Here is a 24,848-nt window from a genome sequence, read left to right on the forward strand (position 1 = left end):
TCAAAGTTACAGTAAAACTGTATCACCATGGATGCTGAGAGACTTGCTATGATTGGTGCTAAACCAACTTTATACCCCCGCCGAGCCAAAGCCCTCTTGCGCAGAACGCGGCTATACCAACGCTCGCGTCACCGCTAAACCAACGCTTGCTACCGCTAAACCAACGCTAAAGCAACGCTGGCTTCAGCGGTGCACCGCTAAGCCAACGCCCGTGTTTTCGATTTTTTTTCCCATTTTGTGCGTGGTGACGAGCGTTGTCAAAATTCGGCCCCCCCTCCCTACCGTTCAAGGAACGCTCCAGCAAAGTTCGGGCGGTGTGACCGGGGCCTAAAATGTGCCAGATCAGTCGGCTGGTGGATTTTCAAAACAATAAATACATGCATGCATTTGTGTGATAAATCCATATTATACTGAGCGTATTTCCCACATTAATCAATACAAAGTACTTTGTGTCTGCTGCATCTTTCAGTTCTTTTAAATCAAGGCTGAATACTTTCTTCTTTGCCTTTTACTCAATCAAATATGAGGCGTGTGGTTAATTCCTCACTCTGCACTGCAACTTTTATTCTTGTATTTTATCTGTCATTCTATTTTAGCTTATTTTCTATTCTTTTACTATTTTTAATTGTACTTCAATATCCGTTTATAAATGCGTTTCTTCCTCCGTCCATTCACCCAAACATTTTTTTTGTCCTTTCAGTGCCACCACAATGCAGGATGCTATATATTGCTTGGTTAGTGACCATTGGTTGTACGCTACTTTTCATGATGCATTGTGGGATACTTTGAGTGGACTATATAGGGTGTAATAATTCTCACTATACATTCCGACAGCACTACAAAATGGTGAACTCACTATCAGACATAGGCCATGTCTTCATGGAGCTAGCTTTGTGCAAAGGGACATGGTCATGATGAAACAGAGTTGTTCCAGTGAAGGAACATCTTACAGCTAGAGCTTACAAAGACAGACATTCTCGAGCCAAAGACCTTTATACGGGTGTGACGATCAAGCATCTACATACAGCACATTTAAGCACATCGTGTAACTAACTTTGTTTGTGGAAAACAATGAAGTGCTTCAATTCCCAATTATTTGCTTTAACAACAAGATCTTGACAGCTGAGAACTCAAACTACCCAAGGACTTGTTTTTTTTCCGCCTTGTCCCAAAAGTAGTCCGTTTTGGCTTTAAAGGAACAGTCCACCGTACTTCCATAATGAAATATGTTCTTTTCTGAATTGAGACGAGCTCATCCGTACCTCTCCGAGCTTTGCGCGACCTCCCAGTCAGTCAGACGCGCTGTCACTCCTGTTAGCAATGTAGCTAGGCTCAGTATGGCCAACAGTATTTTTTGGGACTGTAGTTAGATGCGACCAAACTCTTCCACGTTTTTCCTGTTTACATAGGTTTATATGACCAGTGACATGAAACAAAGTTCAGTTACACAAATTGAAACGTGGCGATTTTCTATGCTATGGAAAGTCCGCACTATAATGACAGGCGTACTAACACCTTCTGCACGCTTCGACAGCGCATTGATACCTTCACTCCTGTTTTTTTTTCTCTCCCCCGCCCCCCCTAACTTCCGTCAATACAACCAACGTGACCACCAAGACAAGTAGCCTGCACTCCTTGGAACACAGTCTAGTCAGGGGGGCGGGGGAGAGGGGGGACAGGGGGAAAACAGGACTGAAGGTATCAATGTGCTGCCGAAGCGCGCAGAAGGTGTTAGTACGCCTGTCATTATAGTGCGGACTTTCCATAGCATAGAAAATCGCCACGTTTCAATTTGTGTAACTGAACTTTGTTTCATGTCACTGGTCATATAAACCTATGTAAACAGGAAAAACGCGGAAGAGTTTGGTCGCATCTAACTACAGCCCCAAAAAATACCATTGGCCATACTGAGCCTAGCTACATTGCTAACAGGAGTAACAGCGCGTCTGACTGACTGGGAGGTCGCGCAAAGCTCGGAGAGGTACGGATCAGCTCGTCTCAATTCAGAGAAGAACATATTTCATTATGGAAGTACGGTGGACTGTTCCTTTAAAAACGTGACCATTGCTACCCTGATTATAACCAGAGGTGGACAGTAACAAAGTACATTTACTTGAGTACTGTACTTAAGTACATTGAGTATCTGTACTTTACTTGAGCATTATTTTTTTTTTGAAACTTATGACTAACTTCACTACATTTGAAAGACAAATATCATACTTTTTACTCCACTGCATTTCTATCAAGATCCTCGTTACTATGAAGCAGCTTTGAAAGTGGATGTTTTTTCTTTTCTAAAATGTGATTGGTTTTTTCGTAGGTGACACTGAGACAGCCCATCACTAGGGTCAAGTCACGTCCAGAGACTGTATAAAATGCAGATCGATGATTTCTCAGCAGCGTTATTTAACACGATCAGTTGATGGCAGAATGGAAGGAGGCGGTTCTTCTGGGGAATGCACACACCCATGGCTTTACCTAGAACCCATGTTTCAGTTTTCTGAAAGGGTTAAAGATTCGTTTCGTTTTAAATGTTTGCCGAAAACAAACCACATCACGGCCTACAAAAACTCACCGTCCGACCTGCGGAAACATATTGAGGTACATAAATGTTTTATTCCAAGAGAAAGCTTGCAACAAAGTTGTCGGTGCTTTTAGAGCTAGCGATAACGTTGCAATAGCGACACAGTCCGGTTCGTCAAATGACTTTCTATGGATTTGCCCACCAAGTTGCCATCGCCTTGTCTACGGCTAACGTTTACACATAGCTAGTTAACTTGGACACTGTTAGTTAGCATGTAAAAACAGAGAGTTACGCTAACATGTATAAGGCTAACTTATCTGAAATCCTTTCAGAAATATATGTTTTAGCATAATCTTGCCAAATAAACAGAATGTAGAAATCTTTCTTTTCTAGTAGCGTTAGCTACCCAATATGATTTCGAGTTTGAAAAGAGTTTGCTAGCATCAGGTGGCATTTCACTGACTAGCTAGCTTAATGTTAAACCACCATGATGATACAGCATGTGTTCATTTTGTGAATTCACATTTCTATCCTTGGTCATTAAGTTTTGTAAGTGTTGTGGCAATAATACAAAAATGCATTGACAGAAAATGTTAGCCTGGCAAGCCAGACTAAATGTGAATATTTAGTCTGGCCTCAATCCATAGACATTTCTGAAGGGTGTAGGAGGAACAAACCGCTGTCTTTCAAACTGTCTCTGTGAGTATAGGCCAACGCTCTGACCAATCAGCGCAACAGTGACTGTGACGTAGTCAGAGCACGCAGTGGGGGGAGACCTTGAAATAAATAATTTTTCAAAATGCGTATTAATTAATAAACAGGTTCTAGATATTAAGAAGTTTGGAGTCTGTACTACATACTTAACATGCACTCATTTTTTTCAAGGGTTTGCTTAAACTGCTTTTGAGAGTTTTTATTTAGTGGTGTTTGGTGAAATAATTTCCCTTAAATTTAAAATAATGGGAAAATAAGAAACAATCAAAAAGTAATGTTTCAAAGCTGTTTATTAATTCTTCGTACTGCACAAACTAGCCCCATCCTTTTGGCTACCAGCGGAGCCAGCTGGTAGATCAGACTTTTCCCATAGCCGGTCGGCAAAACAGCGAAAACGTCCTTCTTGAAAAGGAATGAGCGGAGAGCCTCTTCCTGCTCATGTTTCAACGAAAACTCCAAGTCTAATTCTTCTAAAACTGATTCCAAAGCGGAGTCAAACGCGCGCTGTTCACTAGCCGTAGCCATCTTTCCTGCTGTGCTTTCTCCAGCGTCGCGCAGCTTTGTCGTCACTCCTGCAAAAGTCCGCCCAAAGAATCCAAACAAAAACCTTGCGTTGTGATTGGCGGGCACGATTTGATGCCCGGGGTGTTTTTGTTTATATGGTGCGAGGCTAGACCCATTCGCTAGGCAAAAATATTTTTGGCCGCTAGGCGGGTGGGTCTAGTTTACTAGGCTAAGAAAATGTACTTTTAATACTTAAGTATTTTTAAAAGCAAATACTTCGGTACTTTAACTTAAGTAAAAATTTGACTGTACAACTCTCACTTGTATCAGAGTAACATTTGACTAGTGGGATCTGTACTTTTAAGTAATGAAGTTGGGTACTTTGTCCACCTCTGATTATAACCTTATGAATGATAAGAGAAGGATAAATCCTGTTTCATGTTTTGATCTATTCTGTCCCGTGTATTATTATTTATATAAACAAAATTTCGTATTGATTATAAAATACTACTATTGACCTTTAATGCACTGAATGGTCTTGCACCACAGTACCTGAGCGAACTTCTGGTCCTTTATGACCCACCACGTCTACTCAGATCAAAAGGTGCAGGCTATCTGCTGGTACCTCGTATAGTGAAGGCTACATCAGAGGGCGGAGCCTTTTCTTACAAAGCCCCACTGTTATGGAACAGCCTTCCAAGTAATGTTCGGGAATCAGACACAGTCTCAGCGTTTAAGTCTAGGCTGAAAACATATCTGTTTAGTCAAGCCTTGTGTTAAGGTGTTTATGAGGTAAAGGAGTAGATCTGGAGGGTCCTCAGGCATAGAGTGTTTGGTAAACTGGGATATATGGATGCTGTCAGTCCGCACTCGCTTGCTCACTCGAGTTTGTTGACAGTGTAGTGGCTGCTGCTTTATGTCCCGGGGCGCCTTCATTACCTTCTGGCTCTCCCCTTTTGGTTATGCTGTCATAGTTAGTTTTGCCGGAGTCCCTGCTTGTACTCGGTGTAAAATGTATACTGTTCTTACTTATTCAGGTGACACTGGGCATACCTAACAACCTGTGCTCCCCCAGTCCGTCCCTCTGAGTTACATGTCAATCCTGAGATCGAGATGCTGACCTCTTCTGCTCCTCGGACCTGCCTGATCCATCCTGATGCCCTACGTCTGGCTGGAGTCTCATCACATCGCTCCTGTACAGGACGGCCCCATGTGGACAGTTGAAAGTCGCACTTGTTAGACACTCTGGACACTTACAGTAATGCTTTTATGGCTGAGGACTACAGCTGACTTGCTAACTTTAGGACTGCAGTTGTCATAAACGGTTTTGCACTCAAGTTTCCATCAGTGAAGAGTTAGAACATCACCGAAACTGACTTCATGTTAAAACGGTTAAGGTTATAGTCATGCTGTCTGTTGTTGCCCAAATGAGGATGGGTTCTCTTTTGAGTCTGGTTCCTCTCGAGGTTTCTTCCTCATGTCATCTGAGGGAGTTTTTCCTTGCCACTGTCGCTGCAGGCTCGCTCATTGGGAATAGATTAGGGATAAAATTAGCTCATGTTTTAAGTTATTAAAATTCTGTAAAGCTGCTTTGCGACAATGTTTTATTGTTAAAAGCGCTATAGTAATAAACTTGACTTGACTATCATCATCTATGGCTGGATAAAGGTCATTAAGTCTCTCAGAGATTCTCTGCCAGTCAGATGAGATAAACCTTACTTATGACACAGGACAACAGCAAATCAGCCATATTTGACCAGAATATGCTCTGACTTTATAGTCTATTTATTTTACTATTTTACTAACTTATAATGTGCAGTACTTTATAAGGTGACTCTCTATGCAATACTTTTATAATGTGCAATACCTCACCATACATGTCAACCTATACGGAATGTCCGTATTTTATACGGATTTGATTCAATAAACGTAGTATACGGGCGTATAAATAAAGTTATACGGATTCTTTAAAAAAAACTTCAATATTTATTTAGAGCTATAATCAATTCCCACGATGATAAAAGAGCGCATAACATTTACAAACGTACTGTACACCACAGCCAGCCAGTAAAGAGTCTTATGAAATCGCGCGTTATCTTGTGGTAGCGAGACTTCGTTCCACTTTTGATCATGCGCACACCGCATCACGAGAATCCTGCCAACCGTGAAGTCATAGACATATAAACATAGACGCCGCCTTCTGCGTAGAATCATACGTCATCCTCGCCGCCATATTGGATGTGGCAAAGTGGAGATTCTTCAGCCGTCTCTGGTATAGCGTCTAGACAGTAGCCGAGAATAAAGATGCCTCATTCATGTGCTGCGTTTAACTGTACCAACAGGTTTACCGTCCGAACGAGATCACATGGGATTACCTTTCACAGGTGAGACTGGAAAAATACTTTTCATTGTATTTGGTCATTATAACGTAATTTTACGAACAGATTTTCCTGACTTTATGGCTAATATGAAGTCTCGTGCATAATAGCCGCTCGGTGAAACCTGTCTCCAAACAACGAAGTATTTCCTTCGTAACTACGCTGATAACACTTTGTGTTTTTGTCAAACATTGGAGCTTTGTATTTCATTCTGAAGGTTTATTGTTATTAATATTGAATAAAAAGTAACTGGGATATATCATTGCTAATTATCATTCAAATTTTAGGTAAATTATTTTAATTTGCATCTTATAAAGGAAATACGGATTTTGGAGGTTGGTTATACAGGTTTGATTGACCAAAGGTTGACATGTATGCCTCACTCCATAATGTGAAACGCAACACATTCACCTCAAGTCTGTGCATCTTACCTTACCTTGCAATACTTCGTTATGTGTAATATTTTATCTTATAATGGGGCGGCACGGTGGTGTAGTGGTTAGCGCTGTCGCCTCACAGCAAGAAGGTCCTGGGTTCGAGCCCCGGGGCCGGCGAGGGCCTTTCTGTGTGGAGTTTGCATGTTCCCCCCGTGTCCGCGTGGGTTTCCTCCGGGTGCTCCGGTTTCCCCCACAGTCCAAAGACATGCAGGTTAGGTTAACTGGTGACTCTAAATTGACCGTAGGTGTGAATGTGAATGGTTGTCTGTGTCAGCCCTGTGATGACCTGGCGACTTGTCCAGGGTGTACCCCGCCTTTCGCCCATAGTCAGCTGGGATAGGCTCCAACTCGCCTGCGACCCTGTAGAAGGATAAAGCGGCTAGAGATAATGAGATGAGATGAGATTTTATCTTATAATGTGACTCTCTCGTGCAATAATTTATAATGTGACTGTCTCTGTGCAATACTTTATATGTGCAATACCTCACTCCATAATGTGTAACACATACACCTCAGACTGTGCACCTTACACCCCATTTTTTTTCCTCTCCCCCCTTCCTCTCTCTCTCCACGCTGTTTGCACTGTTATTGGAGATGCTTTAATCTCATTGTACATGTGTATAGTGACAATAAAGCCATTCTATTCTAAAACACAGGACAGTAGGTGTCTATCATTCTCTGTTGTCATGTTGTGAATGTATTAGCTTAGACAGCCCGTTCGATATATCGAAAATATATCGAACATTAGTTTTACTTATTCTACCTACTACAACGACGTGTGTTGACAACCTGAGCAACCAAAGCAGTAGTATTATTACCTAGCTAACAAACAAACGTCCAAACTATCTATTTATCTTTAAAACAAACTTAATTTTTGGCTAGACTTACCACTCTTCTGTGTGACTAGTACCTGTAATTTAGGAGTGTGTGTGTGTGTGTGTGTGTGTGTATGAGGATAAACTCGACAGTAAAAGCTAAGAAGTTCCTGAAGTTTCTTGTGCACTTGCTTTGGTTGGTGTAGCTAAGCTAACATCACTGAAAAACTTAATAACAAAAACACACAAACAAACCGAACACGAATAACGCGAGTCAAATGCATATAACTAATCTATCCAGCTTACCTTAACACAAGGGAATCGATAACATCTCAACTTTTATTCATTGTTTTTATCCAGGTTTCACAGCCCAAATAAAAGCAGCTTCCGTATACTAAATCATAACTTCCGCTCAAAAGAAAAACGTCACTTCCTCACCGACCAGGACGCTGTGACCCACAGGACGCGTTTATTGTATTTTATTTGCATGTGCTAAATCAACAGAGACTCGATACAGCATCGTGCAGGGAAAAGAGACTCGACCAAAACAGGATTATATAAGTAAAAAAAGAGAAGTGCACAGACACGTAAACGTTATATGACTTAAAACATGATCAGATTTTCACACAAGTCCTAAAAGTAGATAAAGAGAACCCAGTAAAACAAATGAGACAAAAATATTATACTTGGTCATTTATTTATTGAGGAAAATGATCTAATATTACATATCTGTGAGTGGCAAAAGTATGTGAACCTCTAGGATTAGCAGTTAATTTGAAGGTGAAATTCGAGTTTTCAATCAATGGAATGACAATCAGGTGTGAGTGGGCACCCTCATCTCATCTCATCTCATCTCATTATCTCTAGCCGCTTTATCCTTCTACAGGGTCGCAGGCAAGCTGGAGCCTATCCCAGCTGACTACGGGCGAAAGGCGGGGTACACCCTGGACAAGTCGCCAGGTCATCACAGGGCTGACACAGACAACCATTCCCACTCACATTCACACCTACGGTCAATTTAGAGTCACCAGTTAACCTAACCTGCATGTCTTTGGACTGTGGGGGAAACCGGAGCACCCGGAGGAAACCCACGCGGACACGGGGAGAACATGCAAACTCCACATAGAAAGGCCCTCGCCGGCCATGGGGCTCGAACCCAGGACCTTCTTGCTGTGAGGCGACAGTGCTAACCACTACACCACCGTGAGTGGGCACCCTGTTTTATTTAAAGAACAGGGATCTATCAAAGTCTGATCTTCACAATTGTGGAAGTGCATCATGGTGAGATTTCTGAGGACCTCAGAAAAAGCGTTGTTGATGCTCATCAGGCTGGAAAAGCTTCAAAACCATCTCTAAAGAGTTTGGACTCCACCAATTCACAGTCAGACAGATTGTGTACAAATGGAGGAAATTCAAGATCATTGTTACCCTCCCCAGGAGTGGTTGACCAACAAAGATCACTCCAAGAGCAAGGCGTGTAATACAGTAAGCCCTCAGTATTCGCGGGGGTTAGGGACCGAACATGGCCGCGAATAAGTCAAAATCGCGAATACTTGTAACCCCCCCGTAGTGACAAGCCACTGCCGCAAAAGTCTTCCCTTCCTTTAGCATATCGAGAAGTCCTACCTTCTCCTGCAGCGTCATTACCTTCTTCTGGCGCTTAGGTTCCTTGGCAGGAGCCTTAGAAGATGCAGAGCGTTTAGGAGCCATTGTAGGGCGTAAAAATTATTCAAAAATACCAAGAACGCACAACACGTGAACAAGTCTGAACTATGGGAACCGCGAGACTGTACTGTACAATGCGCTCATTCGTATCAGCCAATGAGCAGCAGTCCGCCATTCAAACGTCAGCCAATAGCGAGCGAGCATTCGGCTCCGAGAATGTAGCAGTGCGGAAACATCCGATATGTTCGCCGCAAATGACCACGAATCGCTGAGATTTCCGCGAATGTATAGGAGATATGTTCTATATAAAATCCCGCGAATATGTGAATTCCCGAATACTGAACCGCGAATAGGCGGGGGTCTACTGTAGTCAGCGAGGTCACAAAGGACCCCAGGGTAACTTCTAAGCAACTGAAGGCCTCTCTCACATTGAGTAATGTTAATGTTCATGAGTCCACCATCAGGAGAACACTGAACAACAATGGTGTGCATGGCAGGGTTGCAAAGAGAAAGCCACTGCTCCCCAAAAAGAACATTGCTGTCCATCTGCAGTTTGCTAAAGATCATGTAGACAAGCCAGAAGGCTATTGGAAAAACATTTTGTGGACGGATGAGACCAAAATAGAACTTTTGGTTTAAATCAGAAGCGTTATGTTTGGAGAAAGGAAAACACTGCATTCCAGCATAAGAACCTTATCCCATCTGTGAAACATGGTGGTGGTAGTATCACGGTTTGGGCCTGTTTTGCTGCATCTGGGCCAGGACGGCTTGCCATCATTGATGGAACAATGAATTCTGAATTATACCAGCGAAATCTAAAGGAAAATGTCAGGACATCTGTCCATGAACTGAATCTCAAAAGAAGGTGGGTCATGCAGCAAGAAAATGACCCTAAGCACACAAGTAGTTCTGCCAGAGAATGGTTAAAGAAGAATAAAGTTAATGTTTTGGAATGGCCAAGTCAAAGTCCTGACCTTAATCCAATTGAAATGTCGTGGAAGGACCTGAAGCGAGCAGTTCATGTGAGGAAACCCACCAACATCCTAGAGTTAAAGCTGTTCTGTACGGAGGAATGGGCTAAAATTCCTCCAAGCCGGTGTGCAGGACTGATCAGCAGTTACTGGAAACGTTTAGTTGCAGTTATTGCTGCACAAGGGGCTCACACCAGATACTGAAAGCAAAGGTTCACATACTTTTGCCACTCACAGATATGTAATATTGGATCATTTTCCTCAATAAATAAATGACCAAGTATAAGATTTTTGTCTCATTTGTTTAACTGGGTTCTCTTTATCTACTTTTAGGACTTGTGTGAAAATCTGATGTTGTTTTAGGTCATATTTATGCAGAAATATAGAAAATTCTAAAGGGTTCACAAACTTTCAAGCACCACTGTAAAAGAAAAGAAGTCTTTACTTCCCTGCAAAAATGTCTCAATGGAACTCTATAGGACTTTCTATAGATAGTTTTCACATGACGTCACAGAGTCGGGGATTCCCTGGTGGCGGCCATCTTGGAGGGCTAGCTTACTGTACGGGTCACTGAGCACACATTGTAGCACGCGAGTTACATTCATTTATATATTATTTACATTTATAGTTACATTACTACTATTTAAAGCTAGCAATGGTGCACACCTGTTGTATTCATGGCTGTCGTAATAGGTCAGATGATGAAGTCAAGCGGAGCTTTTATGGAATTCCCACTGTACGGGAGCACGAAGGTGAGCAAACAAACTCAGCATACAAAGGAGAAATCTATGGCTTGCGAGAATCAACCGCAAGGATTATCAGCCTTCCAAACACAGCAAAGTCTGCTCCGATCATTTTATAAGTGTTAAGTTGTTTAAATAAACAATCAATTGTGTTTAAGTTTGTTTTTGGAAACCAAAACATCATGTGAACAATCTCTGGAGAATGCCTAACTGGAACCGCTGAGTGTACGTTTACATTGTAATGTGCACTTAATATCACTCGTTTGTCACGTTTCTATTTGAAACTTGTCACTTCACTCACGCAAGGGTCATTTTTGAAAAACATTTTAGGTCCATTCTGTATGATTTGATTTGTGTTTGGGATGCAAACAGCGCGCCTTTTGGCGGATGCCGCCTGAATCGCGCAGATCCGGGGGGTTTTTTAGGGGGGGCGTTGGAGTGTCCGATTATAATTTCAAAGTAAATTCTGGATTAAAATTACTAAATAAGCAAATCCGTTACAGTCCATGAAACAGGAAGTATAAGGATGAGAAAAAAACAGTTTAAGTCGGGAAGCTGCGCACATTTGCGCAGAACGAGCGGTGTGCAGGACTGCTCAAATGTGCGCAGCTTCCCGATTTAAACTGTTTTTTTCTCATCCTTATAGTTCCTGTTTCATGGACTGTAACGGATTTGCTTATTTAGTAATTTTAATACAGAATTTACTTTGAAATTATAATCGGACCCTCCAACGCCCCCCCTAAAAAAAACCGGATCTGCGCGATTCAGGCGGCATCCGCCAAAAGGTGCGCTGTGAATATATAAAGTTGTGTATATCAGACAGCCTTTAAAGTTTGATGAAGTCAGTTTCAGGCTTTGGAGCAGGCTTTGGCAGTTTCAGGCTTTGGCAGCCCTGCATAGTCACTTGAAAATGCATCTTTCTCCACTTCGTAGGGGTCAATTCCCCCAATCAAGGCCAGTTTGGCTGCATACCGTGAGATGTGTATCTATATACTTCTGTTTGCTTGATTTTGCCAACATTGATCTTTATTTTAGAAAACTGACTATATAACTTCATAAATTCATCCGAGATAACATAGCCAGTAGTGGCGATGGTCCGTTTTGTTTGCCCTCCAAGATGGCGGCTGGGGGGCGTTCCCCGGAATGCCGTGACGTCAGTGAAAACTATCTATAGAACTCCTGTGTTCTATAGGATTTCAGCATGGAAACTGTGAATTGTGTCCTATAGAGCAAGAAGTTTCTATAGGCTTTTCTCAGCGTTCTATAGAACTTGCCAAGTGTGTTCTTTCGGACAGAAACTTTCTATTAAAACTCAAGCGCCATAGGAAATCTATATTTGAACGTTTATTTATTGACTTGGTGTTTGTGTATAATCAAGAATATTTCCTTTATATGGTGGTGGTGGCACCACTGTTGGGTTACTAAAGGAACTGGAGAGAGCCCAGAGGACCCCAGACCATATACAGCTTGCTGGCATGCAATATGATTTGTCTTTTTGAACTTTAGGTTGTACGGTAAGTCTGGCTAAAATGTCATGACCATGTCATGAGATTTCAGTGCCTCAGCCAATTGGTTTCAACTTAACTCACCTGATCACCAGAATTCTTTGGAGGAGGAAGTCGGAATTATTTTTAAATACAGTATGGATTTATTAACAAACAGGAGCTTACATGTAAGAGATGCACAAATCATGAAATGATGTTATTAAATCAAAACAACAAAAACACAAAAATTAGTTACAGTTGTAGGTTTATTTTTCTTTGGGGAAATATGGTCGTTTATTACATTTATACATTTCATACTAGTTGAAATTTCACACCACCTGCAATAACTGCATTTTAGTGGAAATAAACCACTGCATCTATCTTGTTGAGTATAAATCCATTAGCAGGATGCACAATGACCTATCACTCCAAAATATACTGCAAGTATTTACTAGTATGTGTATATCAAGGTGACAAATTTTAGGGACTGATCAACAGTGCAGCTTGCATGGGAGAATGCCAAAAGAACCTGTAGCAATAGTAGCTGCAGAATTGCTGGATATATGGGACTGGTCTGAAGGAAATGCTCGATAGGAATTTTTTCTATAGAATGTGCCTATAGAACTTTTTCCTATTGAACTATAGGATTTTCATGAAGTTTTCTATAGGATTCCTATAGAAGATTTTTTTTTTTTTTTAGCAGGGTTTATAGACGCCAGTGGATAGGGTATAAAGGTATGAGCCATAATATGGCATGACCAAATCAGACCTCTGTATGTTTTCCGATACCTTCAAACTTGGCAGGAATTTCTCTTTTGGCCCGCCACTGGCACTGCAGTATATGGTCTAAATGAGAACAGGTGTGGGTTTATTGATTTTAACGGTTGGGTTTTTACTTCTGACTGCACCTAGTGGGGACATGACAAGATAAGACAAAATGTTTAAGTTATACCAGGAACTAACTTGTTTCAAAAGCATTCCATCCATCCATCCATTATCTGTATTCGCTTATCCTGTTCTACAGGGCCGCAGGCAAGCTGGAGCCTATCCCAGCTGACTATGGGCGAGAGGCGGAGTACACCCTGGACGTCGCCAGGTTATCACAGGGCTGACACAGAGACAAACAACCATTCACACTCACGTTCTCACCTACGGTCAATTTAGAGCCACTAATTAGCCTAACCTGCATGTCTTTGGACTGTGGGGGAAACCGGAGCACCCGGAGGAAACCCATGCGGAGAGCATGCAAACTCCACACAGAAAGGTCCTCGTCAGCCACTCGGCTCAAACCCAGGACCTTCTTGCTGTGAGGCGACAGTGCTAACCACTACACCATCGTGTGTGACAGCCAATCAAGTCTGTTGAGTCTTAAACAGGATTTTTAGGTGATTTTTTAAAAATGAAATGTCAACGGTTTAAAATAGATGGCATGATGGTGCAGTGGTTAGCTCAGTCACCTCACAGCAAGAAGGTTCTAGGTTTGATTCTCTCAGCTGACCGAGGCTTTTCTCTGTTTTCTGCATGCTTCCTCTGGGCTGTCTGGTTTCCTCCCACAGTCCAAAGAAAAGCAAATTAAGTCTAAATTGCCCATATGTGTGAATGTGAGTGTGAATGGTTGTTTGTCTCTGTGTTAACCCTGCGATAGATTGGCATCTGCCTCTTCAGAAATAAGAAGTAACGAAATACAAATACTTTATTACTATACTTAATTCATTTTTTGACAATGTTTTTCTTTTACTCCCAACATTTTAACACAAATATCTGTACTTTCTATTCCTTATATTTTCAAATCAGGCTCGTTACTTTAGATTTGACACATCTGAGGGGAATTATAGAGTATTTTTATGTTGCATCATTGTGCACCTTCCCAATATCAAAACCGATTTCAACCTAAATGTATGGGACAATAAAACATAGAAAAGATGATATGGCGGGTTACACCTTGGACAAGTCACCAGGTCATCGCAGTGCTGACACATAGACAGAGACAACCATTCACACCTACGGTCAGTTTAGAGCCACCAGTTAGCCTAACCTGCATGCCTTTGGACTGTGGGGAAAACCAGAGCTCCCGGAGGAAACCCATGCAGACAGCATGCAAACTCCACACAGAAAGGTCCTCGTCAGCCACTCGGCTCAAACCCAGGACCTTCTTGCTGTGAGGCGACAGTGCTAAGCACTACACCATCGTGTCACCCTGTAAAGCTACCAAATCATTCAATTTAAATACCTAACATTTTAGCTGTATGTGATGTTTGCTCTTCAAACTCTTCAAAAAAGTTATTAGCAACTATGTAAGGAGCAGATGGTAAGGTAAGGATAGCTATAATATACCATTATATACAGCTGAGTTGTCAGTTAGCATTATATTAGGTTCAGGTAGCTTTGTACAGAAACAGCTGATAGAAATGTTCAAAGGGTCACTTTTTACTTTGAGTACATTTCAGAGCCTGTACTTTTACCTGAGTAAAGAAACTGAATCAGTACTTCTACTTTTAGCAGAGTATATATATATATATATATATATATATATATATATATATATATATATATATATATATATATATGAGCATGGAAGCCCAAACTTCCCTCTCCCCAGACACCTCGGCCAGCTCCTTGAGAAGAACACCAAGGTGTTCCCAGGCCAGCCGAGAGACATAATCCCTCCAGCGTGTCCTGGGTCTTCCCCGGGGCCTCCTCCCAGGGGGACATGCCTGGAACACCTCCCCAGGGAGGCATCCAGGAGGCATCTGAAAGAGATGCCCAAGCCACCTCAGCTGATTCCTCTTGATGTGGAGGAGCAGCGGCTCTACTCCGAGCTCCTCCCGAGTGACTGTGCTTCTCACCCTATCTCTAAGGGAGTGCCCAGCCACCCTGCGAAGGAAACTCATTTCAGCTGCTGGTATCCGTGATCTTGTTCTTTTGGTCATTACCCAAAGCTCATGATCATAGGTGAGAGTCGGAATGTAGATTGACCGGTAAATCGAGAGCTTCGCCTTTTGGCTCAGCTCCTTCTTCACCACGATGGACCGGTAAAACGACTGCATCACTGTGGAGGCTGCACCGATCCACCTGTCGATCTCACGCTCCATCCTTCCCTCACTCGTGAACAAGATCCCGAGATACTTAAACTCCTCCACTTGAAGCAGGACTTCTCCATCAACCTGAAGAGGGCAAGCCACCCTTTTCCAGTCGAGAACCATAGCCTCGGACTTGGAGGTGCTGATTCTCATCCCAGCCACTTCACACTCGACTGCAAACCACCCCAGTGCATGCTGAAGGTCCTGGTTTGAAGAAGCCAACAGGACATCATCATCTGCAAAAAACAGAGATGAAATCCTGTGGTTCCCAAACAGGATTCCCTCCGGCCCCTGGCTGCACCTAGAAATTCTGTCCATAAAAATTATGAACAGAACCGGTGACAAAGGGCAGCCCTGCCGGAGTCCAACATGCACTGGGAACAGGTCTGACTTACTGCCGGCAATGCGAACCAGACTCTTGCTCCGTTCGTACAGGGACCGGACAGCCCTTAGCAAAGAGCCCCGAACCCCATACTCCCGAAGCACCCCCCACAGGATACCATGAGGGACACGGTCGAATGCCTTCTCCAGATCCACAAAGCACATGTGGACTGGTTGGGCGAACTCCCATGAACCCTCGAGCACCCTATGAAGGGTATAGAGCTGGTCCAGTGTTCAAACGGCCAGGATGAAAACCGCATTGTTCCTCCTGGATCCGAGGTTCGACTATTGGCCGAATTCTTCTCTCCAGTACCCTGGAGTAAACCTTCCCAGGGAGGCTGAGAAGTGTGATTGGAGCACACTCTCTGGTCCCCTTTCTTAAAAAGAGGGACCACCACCCCAGTCTGCCACTCCAGAGGCACTGTCCCCAACCACCATGCGATGTTGCAGAGACGTGTCAGCCAAGACAGCCCCACAACATCCAGAGACTTGAGATACTCAGGGCGGATTTCATCCACCCCCGGTGTCTTGCCACCGAGGAGCTTGCAAACCACCTCAGTGACTTCGGCTTGTGTAATGGACGAGTCCACCTCTGAGTCATCAGCCTCCGCTTCCTCAATGGAAGACGTGATGGTGGGATTGAGGAGATCCTTGAAGTATTCCTTCCACCGCCTGACAATATCCCCAGTCGAGGTTAACAGCTCCCCACCCGCACTGTAAACAATGTTGGCAGAGTACTGCTTCCCCCTCCTGAGGCGCCGGACGGTTTGCCAGAATTTCCTCGAGGCCGACCGATAGTCCTCCTCCATGGCCTCACTGAACTCCTCCCAGTTCTGAGTTTTTGCCTCCGCAACTGCCCGAGCTGCAGCACGCCTGGCCTGCCGATACCTGTCACCTGCCTCAGGAGCTCCGGAGGCCAACATGGCCCGATAGGACTCCTTCTTCAGCTTGACGGCATCCCTTACTTCCGGTGTCCACCACCGGGTTCGGGGATTGTCGCCACGACAGGCACCGGAGACCTTGCGGCCATAGCTCCGAACAGCCGCGTCGACAATGGAAGCAGAGAACATGGTCCACTCAGACTCAATGTCCCCCGCCTCCCTCGGAAGCTGGGAGAAGCTCTCCCAGAGGTGGGAGTTAAAGACCTCCCCGACAGAGTGCTCGGCCAGACGTTCCCAGCAGACCCTAACCATATGTTTGGGCCTGCCAGGTCTGTCTGGCTTCCTCCTCCGCCAGTGGATCCAACACACCACCAGGTGGTGATCAGTTGACAGCTCAGCCCCTCTCTTCACCCGAGTGTCCAAGACACAGGGCCGGAGATCAGATGAAACGACAACAGAGTCGATCATCGACCTCCGACCTAAGGTGTCTTGGTGCCACATGCACTTATGGACACCTCTATGCTTGAACATGGTGTTTGTTATGGACAAACCGTGACTAGCACAGAAGTCCAATAACAAAGCACCACTCAGGTTCAGATCGGGGAGGCCGTTCCTCCCAATCACGCCCCTCCAGGTGTCACTGTCATCGCCCACGTGAACGTTAAAGTCCCCCAGTAGAACAATGGAGTCCCCATTCTGAGCACCTCTCAGTACCTCTCCCAGGGACTCCAAGAAGGCTGGATACTCTATACTGCTATTCAGCCTTTAGGCACAAACAACAGCAAGAGCCCTCTCCCCGACCCGAAGGCGAAGAGAGGCGACCCACTCATTCACTGGGGTAAACTCCAACACATGATGGCTGAGCTGGGGAACTATAAGCAAGCCCACACCAGCCCGCCGCCGCTCACCGTGGGCGACTCCAGAGAAGTGGAGAGTCCAGCCCCTCTCAAGGAGCTGGGTTCCGGAGCCCAAGCTGTGCATGGAGGTGAGCCTGACTATCTCTAGCCGGTACCTCTCAACCTCCCGCACAAGCTCAGGCTCTTTCCCCCCCAGTGAAGTGACATTCCATGTCCCAACAGCTAGCCGCTGTGTTCAGGGATCAGGGCGTCGAGGCCACTGCCTTCGACTGCCACCCAATCCACACTGCACTGGCCCCCTACGGCTACCTCTGTGGGTGGTGAACCCACAGGAGGTCGGGCCCATGTCACGGCTTCGGGCTGAGCCCAGCCGGGCCCCGTGGGCAAAGACCCGTCCACCAGGCGCTCGCATACAAGCCCCAACCCCGGGCCTGGCTCCAGGGGGGGCCCCGGCTGCGCCATACCGGGTGACGTCACGGTCCTTGATTTTTTTATTTCCATAAGGGGTTTTGGTGAACTGCTGTTGGTCTAGCCTGTCACCTAGTACCTGTCTTCCTTGGGAAACCCTAACAGGGGTGTAATGCCCCCGACAACATAGCTCCTAGGATCATTCAAGCACACAATTTTAAACAAATAAAAATCTGAAAAATGTGATGTGCATTAGTATTCAGCCCCCCTGCGTCAATACTTTGTAGAGCCACCTTTTGCTGCAATTACAGCTGCAAGTCTTTTGTGGTATGTCTCTACCAGCTTTGCACATCTAAACACTGAAATTTTTGCCCATTCTTCTTTGCAAAATAGCTCAAACTCAGGCAGATTGGATGGAGAGCGTCTGTGAACAGCAATTTTCAAGTCTTGCCACAGATGCTCAATGGGATTTAGGTCTGGACTTTGACTGGGCCATTCTAACACATGAATATTCTTTGATCTAAACCATTCCATTGTAGCTCTGGCTGTATGTTTAGGGTCATTGTCTTGCTGGAAGGTGAATCTCCTTCCCAGTCTCAAGTCCTTTTGCAGCCTCCAACAGGTTTTCTTCCAGGATTGCCCTGTATTTAGCTCCATTCATCTTCCCATCAACTCTGACCAGCTTCCCTGTCCCTGCTGAAGAAAAGCATCCCCATAGCATGATGCTGCCACCATCATGTTTCACAGTGGGGATGGTGTGTGCAGGGTGATGAGTAGTGTTAGTTTTCTGCCACACATAGCGCTTTGCATTTAGGCCAAAAAGTTCAACTTTGGTCTCATCTGACCAAAGCACCTTCTTCCACATGTTTGCTGTGTCCCCTACATGGCTTCTTATGCCTGTCTTTCAACAATGGCTTTCTTCTTGCCATTCTTCCAAAAAGGCCAGATTTGTGGAGTGTACGACTTATAGTTGTCCTGTGCACAGATTCTCCCACCTGAGCTGTGGATTTCTGCAGCTCCTCCAGAGTGATCATGGGCCTCTTGGCTGCTTCTCTGACCAGTGCTCTCCTTGCTCGCTCTGTCAGTTTAGGTGGACGGCCATGTCTTGGTAGGTTTGCAGTTGGTTTGCATACTTTTTCCATTTTTGAATGATGGATTGAACAGTGCTTCTTGAGATGTTCAGAGCTTGGGATATTTTTTTATAACCTAACCCTGCTTTAAACTTCTCCAGTACTGTATCCCTGACTTGTCTGGTGAGTTCTTTGGTCTTCATGATGCTGCTTCAGTGTTCTCTAACAAACCACTGAGGCCTTCACAGAACAAGTGTATTTATGCTGAGAGTAAATTACACACAGTAGGACTCTATTAACTAATTAGATGACTTCTGAAGGCAATTGATTGCACTGGATTGTATTTAGAGGTATCAGAGGACAGGGGACTGAATACTAATGCACACCACATTTTTCAGATTTTTATTTGTTTAAAATTTTGAAGACCATTTATCATTTTCGTTTCACTTCACAATGATGTGCTACTCTGTGTTGGTCTATCACATAAAATCTCAATAAAAAACTTTTAAGTTTGTGGTTGTAAGGTGGAAAAATGTGAAAAAGTTCAAGGGGTATGAATACTTTTGCAAGGCATTGTATATATATATATATATATATATATTTGACACAAGTATCTGTACTTCTACTTCAGGAAAGAAGGTGTGTACTTTTGCGACCTCTGTGCCTCTCACTTGAAGTCAGATGGGATTGGCTCCAGCTACCCCTGCAATCCTGATGGATAAATGGTATAGATAATGGATGGATGCTTAAAATAATAATTAATTATGACACATTACTTAATATAACAGCTAAAATATTTAGTTCAGATTTTCAAAATCAAATGATAAAACAATGAAAGATAGGCAGGAACACACTACAAGGTCATCCACACTAAAGCAGAGTGAAATTTCTTGCATAAAAAAAAAGAAAATTCCCAGAACCCTTCTGTTTCAAAATTACTATTGCTATCAACTTGATTAGATGCATCAAAGCCCATCAGAGTAAGTAGTATTAAGCACAGATTTGTGAATGTAAGCCATTAATTGGGATATGATGATTTGATTGGTGGCATGATGGTGTAGTGATTAGCCCTGTTGCCTCACAGTAAGAAGGTTCTGGGTTCAAACCCAGTGGCCGATGGGGGCCTTTCTGTGTGGAGTTTGCATGTTCTCCCCGTGTCTGTGTGGGTTTCCTCTGGGTGCTCCAGTTTCCCCCACAGTCCAAAGACATGCAGGTTAGGATAACTGGTGACTCTAAATTGACCGTAGGTGTGAATGGGAGCGTGAATGGTTGTTTGTCTCTATGTGTCAGCCCTGCGATGATCTGGCAACTTGTCCAGGATGTACCCCACCTCTCACCCATAGTCATCTGGGATAGGCTCCATCTTGCCCACAACCCTGTACAGGATAAGTGGTTACGGACGGATGGATGGATGGATGGATGGATGGATGGATGGATGGATGGATGATTTGATTGAGCAAATGGAACTTCTGGCATCCAACAGCAAAGACATGGAGGACAAGAATACGGTAAGTTACTGTTTTTATTCAGTGTTACAAAGTAAATATTGTTTAGTAAATCATGATGCACATTTGGTATTTTTCAATGACTTGTGAACCTTCAAGTTTGTGTTTATCATTAGGGTTTTTTGTTCATTTTATGCAATGAGTTAGAATTTGATAAAAGCTAAACAGTAACTAAACAGCCGACTGACATGGTATTTGTAAAGGAATGTCAGTAGGCATATATTATGTTGTCTGTCGAGACTGCTAAAGGAAAATAACCTTTTCCTTTCCACTATAATTTTCTTCTCTTTTAGTAGTAATAACATAGTCTATGTGTAACTTCAATAATTAAACTGAAATTCTCATCTGTCTTCATCTCAGGTGAAGCAAATGCACCTGTATTCTGGGGAGGAGACAGAGATCATTATTCAATTACAATTAAAAAACAGCATTTCCTTGTGGAGACTTCGGTAAATAAAGCTGTCCATATCATTGTATGGAGTGACAGGACAGAAGAGAAATGGTTGAAAACTGTTAAGATGTGTTTCAGAATGCTTTGAAGGTATACAGATTGTGTGTTTACAGTGTATTTTTTTTAAATATGCAAAATCTCAGAGGAAGAAAGCAAACTTCATGTTTTGGCTTGGGACAGACAAATGGCCTTGCGTGTTTAAGACATTTCCTACATTTAAATGGTGCATCACAATGACAAAAAAAACGTGTTCAACAAAATATAGCTGTTCATCTTTAGCTGCAACTTTCAAAACACAGCTTTTTCAACTTTCTGTGAGCAGTTGAAATCCTTCATCATTAAGGACAGGAAAAATGTCCGTTGTCCATTACAAGACTCCATTTATTTTGGCATATCATTGTAGTGGCATGGCCACTCTGACAGCTTCAGCCATCAAAGTGTCTAGGGAACATTACAGTAGTGGTTTCCCGTTGCCTTCTACTGGATTATTATAGTGGTTTTCTCCTCTTAACCATTCATACTCACTATGGACAATTTAGAGCCACCAATTAGCCTAACCTGCGTGTCTTTGGACTGTGGGAGCACCCGGAGGAAACCCACACAGACAGAACATGCAAACTCCACACAGAAAGGCCCCTGTCGGCCACTGGGCTCAAACCCAGAACCTTCTTGCTGTGAGGCAACAGTGCTAACCACTTGCACTGCCGTGCCACCTCTATTATAAGACCATCCAAATTATTTTGGTGTAAAATCCACTTTTATTCTTATTTGTCTAGGAAGCATGTAATTTACACAGTCTGAAAACAGTAGGCCTGTACCACACAAGATTAATCAGCCATTTTTTATGATTGCAGTCATGAGGCAAGTTATGAAGTACCATAAGAGGGCCAAACATCTGTAGATGCTCTTAACAACGGCATGTTTTTGAACAACGTGACTCTCTTATACTTAACTGCAAGCATGAATGCATTTGTCAGCATCTACTATTTAACATGTTATTGAGGAGTTTCAGGAGGTGTCGTAGTGTTATTTCATACATTCTTTCTAAAACAAGTGCACATCTGAGCACCCTGTATGTTCAAGAGGAAGAGATTAAACACATTATGGATGAACTATCCAAAGAAAACCAACTTAAAAAGTGTAATAAAATGTTCAGCACAGATCAGTCTCCAAAAATGTTTTTAAAGACAAATGTGGAACTGGGGGCGGCACGGTGGTGTAGTGGTTAGCGCTGTCGCCTCACAGCAAGAAGGTCCTGGGTTCGAGCCCCGGGGCCGGCGAGGGCCTTTCTGTGCGGAGTTTGCATGTTCTCCCCGTGTCCGCGTGGGTTTCCTCCGGGTGCTCCGGTTTCCCCCACAGTCCAAAGACATGCAGGTTAGGTTAACTGGTGACTCTAAATTGACCGTAGGTGTGAATGTGAGTGTGAATGGTTGTCAGTGTCTATGTGTCAGCCCTGTGATGACCTGGCGACTTGTCCAGGGTGTACCCCGCCTTTCGCCCGTAGTCAGCTGGGATAGGCTCCAGCTTGCCTGCGACCCTGTAGAAGGATAAAGCGGCTAGAGATAATGAGATGAGATGAGATGAGATGAGATGAGATGAGATGAGATGTGGAACTGGTGAGCTGAATGAGTTTGAGGACTCATTCAGCAGGCAAAAAGTGCTTTTGTCAGTACAGTACATCCATATCAGAGAAACTCTGAAGTCACTCCTCAACCGGTCATCTGTCAGAGAGCAGGATAAAATGACCTTATCAAGTGACACTATCTTGCACATAGTCAAATGTATTTAGTATTTTTATTACAATATTACTACCATAAACCACATACAAGATTATTCAACTCATTTCTAGACATTTTACTAATTTAAAGATTTAAATGTTATTCTATGAGTAATAATTTTGATTCTTTTGAGAAATGCTCGCAACGTTTCTGTTTACTGTTTAGAGGCAAGGCAGCATGGATCTGGTTGAGCATTACGGGCTTGAAACACTAAACAATTATACAGTGCGTAAACCATTAATACAACTCCCTGTCTGCCTTTAAGCATGAGTGTGTGTGTGTGTAATAATTTACACCAATATTACTTACATTTACAGTATTTAACAAGCTCCCTTATCCACAGCAACTTACATGTGGATCTGGGTAAATATGTCAATGTTCTTGAGGAAGTAAGAGATGGAAAACTGTTTGCAAAACAGTCACCACTTCCTCACTCACCATAATTCTCTATCAAGATTCATTTGAAGTCGTTAATCCCTCAGTATCTGGTAGGAAGAAATATAAATACTTGCAATGTACTGTATATGACTACTTCAAAGATTCTCCCTCACAACAGATCCAAGAGCCATTACGTCAAGGGGTCTATAGTTAGTCATACTAAGTAGAGAGAAGGATGTGAAATATTTCAGCCAAGACACTCTGTTCAGCTGTTGTTAATAATCTTCAAACTGTTTTTGTTGCCATTTGAAGAGACAACCTAGGCGCTTATTGTTGGTGGAGTCACATAAAACTTAAGCAGAAGCACACAATTCTGCTGATATTGTGTGGTAGACCATAGGACATTTCACAGTGTTCCACAAAGACCTGGCCCAAAGCAATACCTGGAGCCAAAGGTGGCTGAAGACGTTCAATTCAATTCCATTTGCAGTACATTAAGATACTTTAAGGTAAGGTTTTCAACCCCGTCAACAACATGATTAATTTGAAGGCATTGTTTCATATGAGCTTGCCTTGTACATCTAGAAATTAGTGTCTGGAGGGAAACAGTTCACTTATACACAATTGAACAGGTGCATTTCAGTTCAGTTACAAAGGAAGTAACTGCAACAATAAACCTTGTAGGGTTAGAACTTATGCAAATAAAGTAGATGGACATACTGCTTAGAAGTTTGTTGTGTCTTCTGCCCCTGATAATAGGGGACCATATAATGAATCCCACAGAGGATGATGTTTGGGAGTTAAGCCTATGTCTATGTCATTCCTTTTCACATTATTAATGACTCAAGAAGAAGAAGCCTTTATTTTGTCACATGCACACTCAAGCACAGTGAAATTCATCCTCTGCATTTAACCTACTGTATCTGAAACAGTGAACACACGCACGCACACACACAAGTGAGCAATGAGCACACACATACCCAGAGCAGTGAGCAGCTATGCTACAGCACCCCAGGAGCAGTTGGGGGTTAGGTGCCTTGCTCAAGGCCGCCCCATATTAACCTAACTGCATGTCTTTAGACTGTGGGGGAAACTGAAGCAGCCAGAGGAAACCCACACAGACACGGGGAGAACATGCAAACTCCACCCAGAAAGGACCCTGTTGGCTGCTGGGCTCAAACCCAGAACCTTCTTGCTGTGAGGCGACAGCGCTAACCACTACACCACCGTGCCGACCACGAAGTCACAAAGTGTTTTATAACACTTTTCTCTGAGAAAAGCACTATATAAATAATTTTTACTTACTAAAACTGTGAGAAATTGTTGAATTAATATGTCCACGTACAGTAAAAGTAATCATAATATCTTAGCTTATCTTAAAGTTCTCATTGAAGATTACCTTGACTGTAGAGCAAGGCTTCCATCTGACAAACAGCTTACACTTTGACCATTACCCAAAGTTATTCAGTTTTGTCCTCTTATTCTCCTCGAAACAATGTGATTTGAAAGGGAACACACATCTTTTTCATGGGAAAAAGAAAGTGCACCCTCTTTCAGTTCTATGTTTTTATTGATCAGGGCCTAAATAACAATTGTGTGGTCCCCACCAACTTCTATAAATGAATAACCTCAGGTGGCAATGACAAAAAAAAAAACTAGACATTTTTTCCTTATGAAGTAAACCATTATTCAGAAACCAGGTGGAAAAAAAATAAGAATACTCTTCCTGCTTCCACAGTAATTAGCAGCCAGGTGTCAGGAATGAAAAGCACAAGATTACTTCATCATCAAGAAGTGTGACTACCTCATTAAAAGCAGAACTTT

General features: G+C 43.2%; 1 protein-coding gene across 8 annotated transcripts in view; it reads right to left on the reverse strand.

Annotated features, from left to right (window-relative positions):
* The window catches only part of LOC132867290 (intermembrane lipid transfer protein VPS13B-like), a 335,496-nt gene extending 327,724 nt beyond the window's left edge, over window positions 1–7,772 (reverse strand). For 6 of the 8 annotated variants that reach the window (XM_060900109.1, XM_060900106.1, XM_060900105.1 and 3 more), the window contains exon 1: window positions 7,679–7,772. The gene's annotated coding sequence lies outside the window, so the exon portion shown is untranslated. Of the gene's footprint in view, window positions 1–4,795; window positions 4,936–6,556; window positions 6,918–7,678 lie in introns of those variants that run through there. The other 2 variants (XM_060900103.1, XM_060900104.1) reach the window with 2 other exon arrangements.
* Window positions 7,773–24,848: the final 17,076 nt, after the last annotated feature.

Source organism: Neoarius graeffei, chromosome 19 (assembly GCF_027579695.1).
Source record: "Neoarius graeffei isolate fNeoGra1 chromosome 19, fNeoGra1.pri, whole genome shotgun sequence".
In the NCBI taxonomy this organism is placed as follows: Eukaryota; Metazoa; Chordata; class Actinopteri; order Siluriformes; family Ariidae; genus Neoarius; species Neoarius graeffei.